Source organism: Nicotiana tabacum, chromosome 23 (assembly GCF_000715075.1).
Source record: "Nicotiana tabacum cultivar K326 chromosome 23, ASM71507v2, whole genome shotgun sequence".
NCBI classification, from domain to species: domain Eukaryota; kingdom Viridiplantae; phylum Streptophyta; class Magnoliopsida; order Solanales; family Solanaceae; genus Nicotiana; species Nicotiana tabacum.
The window spans coordinates 8,448,315-8,457,382 of NC_134102.1; positions in this window are offsets into that span (position 1 = coordinate 8,448,315).

Genomic DNA, 9,068 nt, shown 5'->3' on the forward strand with positions numbered 1-9,068 from the left:
GTCCCCAATGCTTAGTAAACCAAGAGTGAAAGAAGAGAGGGTGAAGAAAACTCCCTAAGGATCCTTGGACATCTCAGTGTCTCCAGCAATGTCATCTCCCTCAGGATCAGCCAACTTTATCTCATCATCATCAAATCTAGGCATGGCGGGAGTGATGAACATCACACGCATTGCCTCAGTAGTGTCGGCATCAAGGTATGGCTCCTCAGACTAGCAAGCTGGTGCTACCGGTGCAGATGGTGCTGATGGATTTGGGACAGACTGGTCAAGTAGTATATAAAAGGGTAGGTCTCCAGCTGTGGCAAGTCTAGTCACCTCCTTTCTGAGCTTGTCCACTGATTTCTTGCTTGCCTGGGACTTCCTTATCTTCTTCACTTCCTTTCCCATCTCCTCAATAACTGACCCGTGATGTACCAAGGTGTTCATGATTGTCTTCTTGTTGTCCAAAATCTTCTTGAGTGTCCCATAAATGTCGGAGGGGGCCTGTGGTTCCTGTGTAGTAGACTGCACTGCAACAATACTAGATAAGTCAGAGAACTTTGAAGTAGTTATCTGCATCCAGTTGTTGACACTCGCCAATGTTTGGGAGACTTACAGCACATATAATGAAGCTATGGGGATGGGCACTGGCCTCAGAGCTGGAGCAGGGGCTGCCCTAGAGGCTGTGGTAGGAGCTGAGGATGATGGCGGAGACATATCAGCGGCACTGGAAGAAGGCTCTGCAGAGGTGGATAGAAGGTCTGCTGTCTCAATAACTACCAATGTTGGCTCATCAGACTGGCCTGTGGTGGTAGAAGGCTGGATTTTCTTCTTTGGTTTGGTCTCATCCATCAGTGAATACCAGTCAAAAGACTTCTTCGACCTCACCTTGGTGTTAAAAGATCTCGGCTCTACCTTTGCATCAGTGAGGTACTCTGTGATAGTGTTGGGATAAGGGTAGGCCAAGCTAGCCTGCCGTGCTATCAAGGAAATGTTGGCCGAGATCGCGGCACCCACATTAATTGGATACCCGGCCATTATGTAAGCCGCAAGAACAATACTAAGTGGAGATTTTGATTGCTCATTAGCACCTTTAGCTTTTGTTTTAGTCTGAAAATATTGAATTGTGTTCCCGGAACTAATAAAATTATGCAAAATTGTAGGAATGCAAGAAGTTTTGTCTGCCGAGATATAATCCGACTAAAAAAGGAGTGTTCCGAAGCACAAGGCAATAAAGGGCGCAGAAGCACTAATGTGCGGTCCGCAAAAGGAATTCTGTGGTCACAGAAGAAATTGCAGACCACAGAATTCCATCTGTGGCCGCAAAACAAGAAGAAAAATATAGCAGACCTTTCAGCAATGTGCAGACCGCACATGAATTGTGCGACCACAGAACTGGGCTAGGAGTCAATGATTAGAGAGTATGCGAAAAGACCAAGTTCATGAGCTTTTGTGAATTGCAGACCGCACAAGAATTGTGCGGCCGCAGTCCAGAAATGAACGGCCACAGAAGATTGCTTCGCAGCCACAGTTCAGAAATGTGCGGCCGCAGAACACCACTTCTTGCCAGCTAAAGAAATTTGCGGACCACACATGGAATTGTGTGGCCACAGAACCTCCCGAGGGGCATTATTGTCTGAGATTTTTGGCCCTGTATAAATAGACGAGTTGCATAAAAGTAAGTAATGTTTTGAACATCTGAAGTTGTTGTAGCCATTTGTTTTACTCCCTCCGTTTCAAATTAGATGAGGTACTTTCCATTTTAGTTTGTTCCAAAATAAATGACAAATTTCTAAAATTGGAAATAATTCAACTTTAAACTCTTCATTTTACCCATTTTACCCTTAATGAGAAGCTTTTATAATCACACAAATGTCATGGCCCCACAACACTTTTACCCCTTAAGCTTTTAAGACCACAAGTTTCAAAAGTCTTCTTCCTTTTTCTTAAACTCTATGCCGAGTCAAACTACCTCATCTAAATTAAAACGGACAGAGTACTACTTTAGGAAGTTTTACATTATTTTGGTGTATTTACATTAGATTTCATTATTTTAATCTTCCATTATGAGTTTGATTAGCTTTTCTTCTTTATTTTCTTCAAAACCCATTTTGAGTAGCTAGACTCTTACTAGGGTTGTGACCCAACTTTAGTGTGTAAACCTTATGGGTATTTAATTTAGTGCTTGTTTATGATTGGGTGTTGATTATTTAGCTTAGTTCATGCTTCAATTTTAGAAGTAATGGTCGAAAACATTGATTCATGCCTATTTGACTTAGTCTCTACTTGAGAAAGAGGGACCTAGTCTAGGATAACTTAGCTAACAAGGAATTGGGTCAATTGAGAGATTGATTAACCCAATTAAAGGGTTCAACCTAGAGATAGTAATAACCCGACTTGAGCTCTTATCAACTGTTTTGGCACCTATTTGGTCTTGAGAAAGCCAAATTGGGCAAAACCACTCTCTCACCGAGAGGTATTGAGTGGGTAGTATAGAGTTGTGAGCTATAATACACTTTAATCAACAAAACAAGTATTAACGTCTTTACCCCATTAGGCAAACACCTAGGTTATGGGCACAACCCTAGGCCTTTTACCCAATTGGAAAAACCTTAAAAACATTTATCTATAGTCTACTTCCTTTATCTTGCAACCGTTAGATTAATAGTAGAAGTAGAAAATAAAATTGTGTTGTGGAAGTGCAATCTAGATAACCCATTTTCTTGCTTCAAATATATACTCCGAACTCCCATCATAACTCTTAGTGGATTCGACCCCGGCTCATAGTTGGGTAATTATTATTGCATACGATCGTGTCATATATCTTATTAAGGTGTATTGTGGACGTGATCAATTTTTGGCGCCATTGTCGGTGAGTTAGAACGATGTTTGCTATATATTTGGGTGTATTTTTGGAATATCTTCTTTTTCTTCCGTGTTACTAACTTGTTTGAGAAATCGTAGGTACAAACATGGCGAACAAATGAGTTCGGAAATTTGCCTTTGGAGGATGTGGACGTCGAGGATGACCAAGTTGATGAGGTTCTTCTTGAAACTCAGGCCAATATATGAGGCCGAGTGCCTCATGACAATGTCCCCGCTCCACCCCCATCTCCACCACGAGTGGCTCCACACCGGGTGTTACCCAATGAAGGATATGCCAATGCAATAGTCCCTTTCCACATTAGGGCGGGCAACTTTCAAATCACCAATGTAATGCTCACTTTGCTAGAGCAACGAGGTTTCTTCACCGGTGCTCCAAGTCAAAATGTGTACAAACATTTGAAGGGGTTTGTAGACACTTGTTGGGGGATCAAACAAACATATGTCTCTTAGGATGCATTGAAGCTAAGGCTTTTTCCCTTCTCTCTACGGGGACAAGCTTTAGATTGGTTGGAACGTTTGCCGAACCATTCCATTCACACTTGGTATGAGTTGGCGGAAAGGTTTATCTCTAAGCTCTTCTCTCCGTGGAACATGGCTACACTTTGAGATGAGATTTTGGCATTTAAGCAAAAGCGTAATGAACCACTACACGAGATTTTGGAGTGGTATATAACAATGGTCAAGGAATTTCCCAACAATGATATGAAGGAAAACATGATTCAAAAAACCTTCTATCGTTGGATTAACATAACAAACCAATATGTAGTGAATTAACTTGTCAGTAGTAACTTTATGACTACATCGTATGCGGAGGCGTGTGAGATTTTGGATGAAATGGAGGAAACATTATCGGCATGTCAATCCCGAGCTAATGTTCCACAAGGTGATCCGAACATAATCCACCTTCACAAAGAGTTGCATGACCATGGGTAAGCCATTGCCGAATTGACTACCACCATGAATCAACTAGAAAAGGCTCAACTTAAGCAAGTGCAAAATCCTAAGCAAGTCAATGCCATGTAGGGGGTGAATATGAAGGTAAACAAAAGAAGGACCAAGGGTCCACAAGTGCAAAATCGAGTGGAGAATTATGTACAAGAAGATAGTGGTTTTGATCAAGGTGATTCTTATAATGAACAAGAAGATGAGGTGCAATACGTGAACAACTTTCAAGGGGAAAGAAAAAACTTCCAAGGCCCAAATCAACAACAATTGAGACCTCAAAACAATCAAGGCAATTGGAATTCTAACAACCAAGGAAATTAGAGTGGTGGCTATAATCAAGGTAATTAGCATAATAACAATTATCAAGGAAATTGGAGTGGCAATAATTAAGGAAATTGGGGGGTTAAAAATCAAGGCGGATAGAACAATAATCAAGGAAACCGGGGGTCGGGTTTTCAAAGGCCCTCGATTTATCAACAACCGAGCAACCCGTCGCCTTATCCTTCCCATGGTCCAAGTTCTTCAAACAATGACATGGGGCGTATTGAGAATATGTTCAAGCAAATGAAGGAAAAGAATGCCGATTCGGATGCCCAACTTACCTCACACAACACATCGATCCACAACATAGAAGTGCAAATAGGGCAAATCTCTAAAGCTCTAAATTCTCATCCTAAGGGTGCACTACCAAGTGACACGGTAGTAAACCCAAAGGGTGGAAACAACACGGGGCATGCCATGGCCGTTACTACAAGAAGTGGAAGATGTGGGAATGTACCCACCTCAAGTCAAATATAACTTGTGGATGATGAGCAAGTGGTACAAGAAGAAGAGGTCTCGAACAATGTGGTACAACAAATGATGAAGTTTGGATTGATATTGATCATAGTGTGAAAGAGAATCAAGAGGAGGTGAACCCGTCTGGGGATCACATTATTGACATACCAGAGCCAGTAGTGCAAAAGGCTAAGGCACCATTGCCTAAGCCTCCACCTCCATACCCTCAAAGACTTGCCAAGAAAAATGGTAAGAATCAATTCAAGAAGTTCATTCAAATGATGAAAAGTCTCTCAATCAATGTGCCATTAGTTGAAGCTTTGGAACAAATGCTCGGCTATGCAAAGTTTATGAAGGATCTCGTGACAAAGAAGCGGTCAATGAATTTTGAAACCATCAAAGTCACTCATCAAGTGAGTGATATTTTGCATTCAATGGCTCCTAAGTTGGAGGATTTCGGTGCTTTCACTATTCCTTGTACAATTGGAAGTGCCGAGTTTGCAAAAGCTTTTTGTGATCTTGGGGCAAGTAACAATTTGATGCCCTATTTAGTTTTCAAGACCTTGGGAATTGGGCAACCAAGACTAAAGTACGTAACTTGAAAGTGACTAAAGTACATAACTTGAAAGTGAGATTTGATCAACATACACTTAATATGTACTTGGGCTTCGATGATGTTAAGCCAACGGAACATTTGGAGAAGTATGCATTGGGAGATGCAGCCCGACCTTGGTTAGCAGAGATTCTAGCAGCCCGACCTTTAGGAAGTTTTACATTATTTTGGTGTATTTACATTATATTTCATCATTTTAATCTTTCATTATGATTTTAATTAGCTTTTCTTCTTTATTTTCTTCAAAACCCATTAGGAGTTTCTAGACTCTTAATAGGGTTCTGACCCGACCTTTGTGTGTAAACATTATGGGTATCTAATTTAGTGCTTGTTTATAATTGGGTGTTAATTATTTAGCTTAATTCATGCTTCAATTTTTGAATTAATTGTTGTAAAAATTGATTAATGCCTATTTGACTTAGTCTCTACTTGAGAAAGAGGGACCTAGTCTAGGATAACTTATCTAACAAGGAATATGGTCAATTGAGAGAATGATTAATGATGTTAAGCTAAAATGCTATACTTTTAGCACATTACTCTCCCTATATGTTGTTAGTTTAGTGGTTAATTGTGCGACATTTTAGCTAAATTATATTTTTTTATGTGTAAGAGCATCAGAAGACAAAGACGAGTGAAGGTCACACAAAAAGAAGACGAAAATGCAAGAAAAGAGCACAAAAATGCCAAGTACCCAAACCGTGCTACAAACTAGGCTTTGCGAGGTCTATATCCAGGTTGACCGTGCTATAGACTAGGCTTCGCGAGGTCTATAGCCAGGTTGACCGCGCTATAGACCAGGCTTCGCGAGGTCTATAGCCAGCTTGACCGCGCTTTAGACCAGACTTCGCTGGGTCTATAGCTAGGTAATTAAAAGTCACAGGTTAAAAGTCTCCAACCCATATTTGGATTCAACCCTAGCCTATAAATACTCCCTAAACATGTTTGAAGAAGGAGAGCCGTTTTAGGGCAGATTCAACCAAAGGGGACGTTTTTTGGAGATGGGATTTCGACCTAAGGAGGCAAGAACACACCAGGAGCAAGGCAAAGAATTCTTCTATGAGTTTTTCACTTCCTTCTTCCTATTTTCATTATCAGTTATGAATTCTAGTATTGTAGTTTTGCATACTATTATGAATAACTAATTTGTTATCTAGAGTTTTGATAGAACCTTTTGTAGGATAAATTCTTGTTATGCTTTATATAATTGAGTCGTTGGATTTCTCTACTTGTTCAACTACGTGTTTATTATTGTTGATTGAATGACCATCAATTAACTATGCCTATTTAGTGTGTATACTGCTCGAGACAGAGAGAGTACACATTTAGGTAGTTGTTGAACAACATCAGATCTAACATATGTGAGAGATCAATACAGAGGGTTTAAAGGTGGGATTAGAGATAACGAAACCTTAGTGTGATCGTAGTGAGCGGTAAATTAGTGCAGGCTAGCATAATTCTAGAGAATACATCTAGTAAATTATGGTAGTTGCTCAAGAGAGAATTACGACACTCGAAGTACTCACGATCGGTAGAGAATACTTAGGCGAAATTACAGAATACGTAGCGGGAAGGATTCCGACAATTGGGGAAATCATAACTATAGACATCTTTAGGCTTTTCTCCAATTTCATCCTTGTTAGTTGATAATTTTACTGCTTTATAATATTTGTTAGTTAATTAGTAGAAATAAAAAACAAATCTTTATAACTAGGAAATTGTTTGGACTTGTGTTTCTTAGCAATATTGAACAAATGTAGCTAAGCCTTAGTTCTTTGTGGGATTCGATTCCGGACTTGTAAACTGGATTATATTTGCAATGACCGTTTAGTCCTTTTTATAAGGCATAGTTGGGCGTGATCAATTAACCCAATTAAAGGGTTCAACCTAGAGATAGTAATAACCTGACTTGAGCTCTTATCAACTGTTTTAGTTGATACCAATTTGGTCTTGAGAAAACCAAATTGGGCAAGACCACTCTCTGATCGAGAGGCATTGAGTGGGTAGTGTAGAGTTGTCAGCTATGATACACCCCAATCAACAAAATAAACATTAACGTATTTACCCCATTAGGCAAACATCTAGGTTATGGTCACAACCTTAGGCCTTTTACCCAATTGAAAAAACCTTAAAATCATTTATCTCTAGTCTATTTCCTTTATCTTGCAACCGTTAGATTAACAATAGAAGTAGAAAACAAAATTGTTTTGTGGAAGTGCAATCTAGATAACCCATTTTCTTGTTTCAAATATATACTCCTAACTCCCATCATAACTGCTAGTGGATTCGACCCCGACTCCTAGTTGGGTAATTATTATTGCATACGACCGTGTCATATCTCTTATTGAGGTGTGTTGTGGACGTGATCAAATAGCCCGAGGAATAGGAAGATGAGTCTCATTTAGACTTGGATCTAGTCTGCTACAAACAAAGGCCTGCCACCCCTTCGCCTCGAATCTCAATGTGTTCCGCTGAATGGGAACCCCAACGGTAATCCATGGTGGTGGTGGCCCTAGTGGTGCTAAGATCTCAGCCAGCCAAGGTCGGACTTCCTCCTTCATTGCACATTTCTCCAAATACTCCTTTGGCTCAACATCCTCGAAGCCCAAGTGTGCGTTTAGTGTATGGTGATCAAACCTCACCTTGAGGTTGCACACTTTGGTCACCTTTGTCCCCTTCTTTATGTGAGAAACATTAGCATATAACTCTCGGACGAGGTATTCCTTGGAATCCTCAACTCTCTCAGTGAACCACATCCAACCCTTTCGTGCTCCGAACTGCCTTAAGAACGTTTGGTTGAATTTCTCCAAATCTTTTAATAGGAACTATCTCTCAAGAGTCAAAGACCTCACTGCCACCACATACGAAAATTGGTGAAGTCGGTTAAGCTAAAAAACCTATCCTCCCAGACCTCCTTCTTCTTTGATCTCTCCACACTTGTGGCTATACCATCTCCCCCTCTACCATCATCGGGGATCTCCTGTATAGTCTGTGCCTCTGTGACTAGTGTAGCTGATGGCTCAGAGGCATGGCTATCACTCTTTGACCCCTCGGGGGTGCTGTGAGATGAAGAAGGCTCATCCCTGAGCTGGTATCTCCCCTGTGGCCTCGACTATGTGGCTGTTTGCTCCTCCTGAATAGAGGCTGAGTTTCCCTTTGACACTTCCCTAGATGGGGCATAGGAGCTAGACTTGGAGAGGTATGCACCTCTATCTCTGTCGGCTGTGGTTTTTCTTTCTGATGGTCTTAGGCTTGCCAAGGGGCAGGGTACCTCTACCTCGACCCCGAGAAGATTCACCCCTTCCCTTTGTAGTGTCTCCTCGGCCTCTCGATCGAACCGTTGTTTGTATCAAAGCAAAGAAATTTGTTAGTTGCAATTCATTATTCAACACATTCAGGATTTATGTAGATAAGGGAGAAACAATTGGACACAGTGGGTATTGAGTATAACACATGTCTGCAGGTAAAGGGATATGCGGTCCACACATTTTTTATGTGTGGCCGCAGAAGGGAGTTGCGGTCCGCAAAATTTGGTTGTGCGACTGCAGAAGGGAAGTGTAGTCGGCACAATTTGCAAGTGCGGCCACACTTCAGACTCTCAAAATGCAGAGTCTCTGAAGATTGTGATTTGGCTGATATGCGGCCGCAGAGGGAAATTTGCGGTCCTCACATTTTAACTTGAGACCACAGATCACTTCACTGAGTTTCCAAAATTCGTAATCTGCGAATTGCACAAATTCAAGTACGGCCGTTGATTTCAAAAGTTACGAATAGTCGTCTTTTATCTACTTAAATTTCTTGCGCAAATAGACATGGCAACATTGTAAAAATATGAAATTTCACTAACCCAACCCCATTAGAGCATGTATAA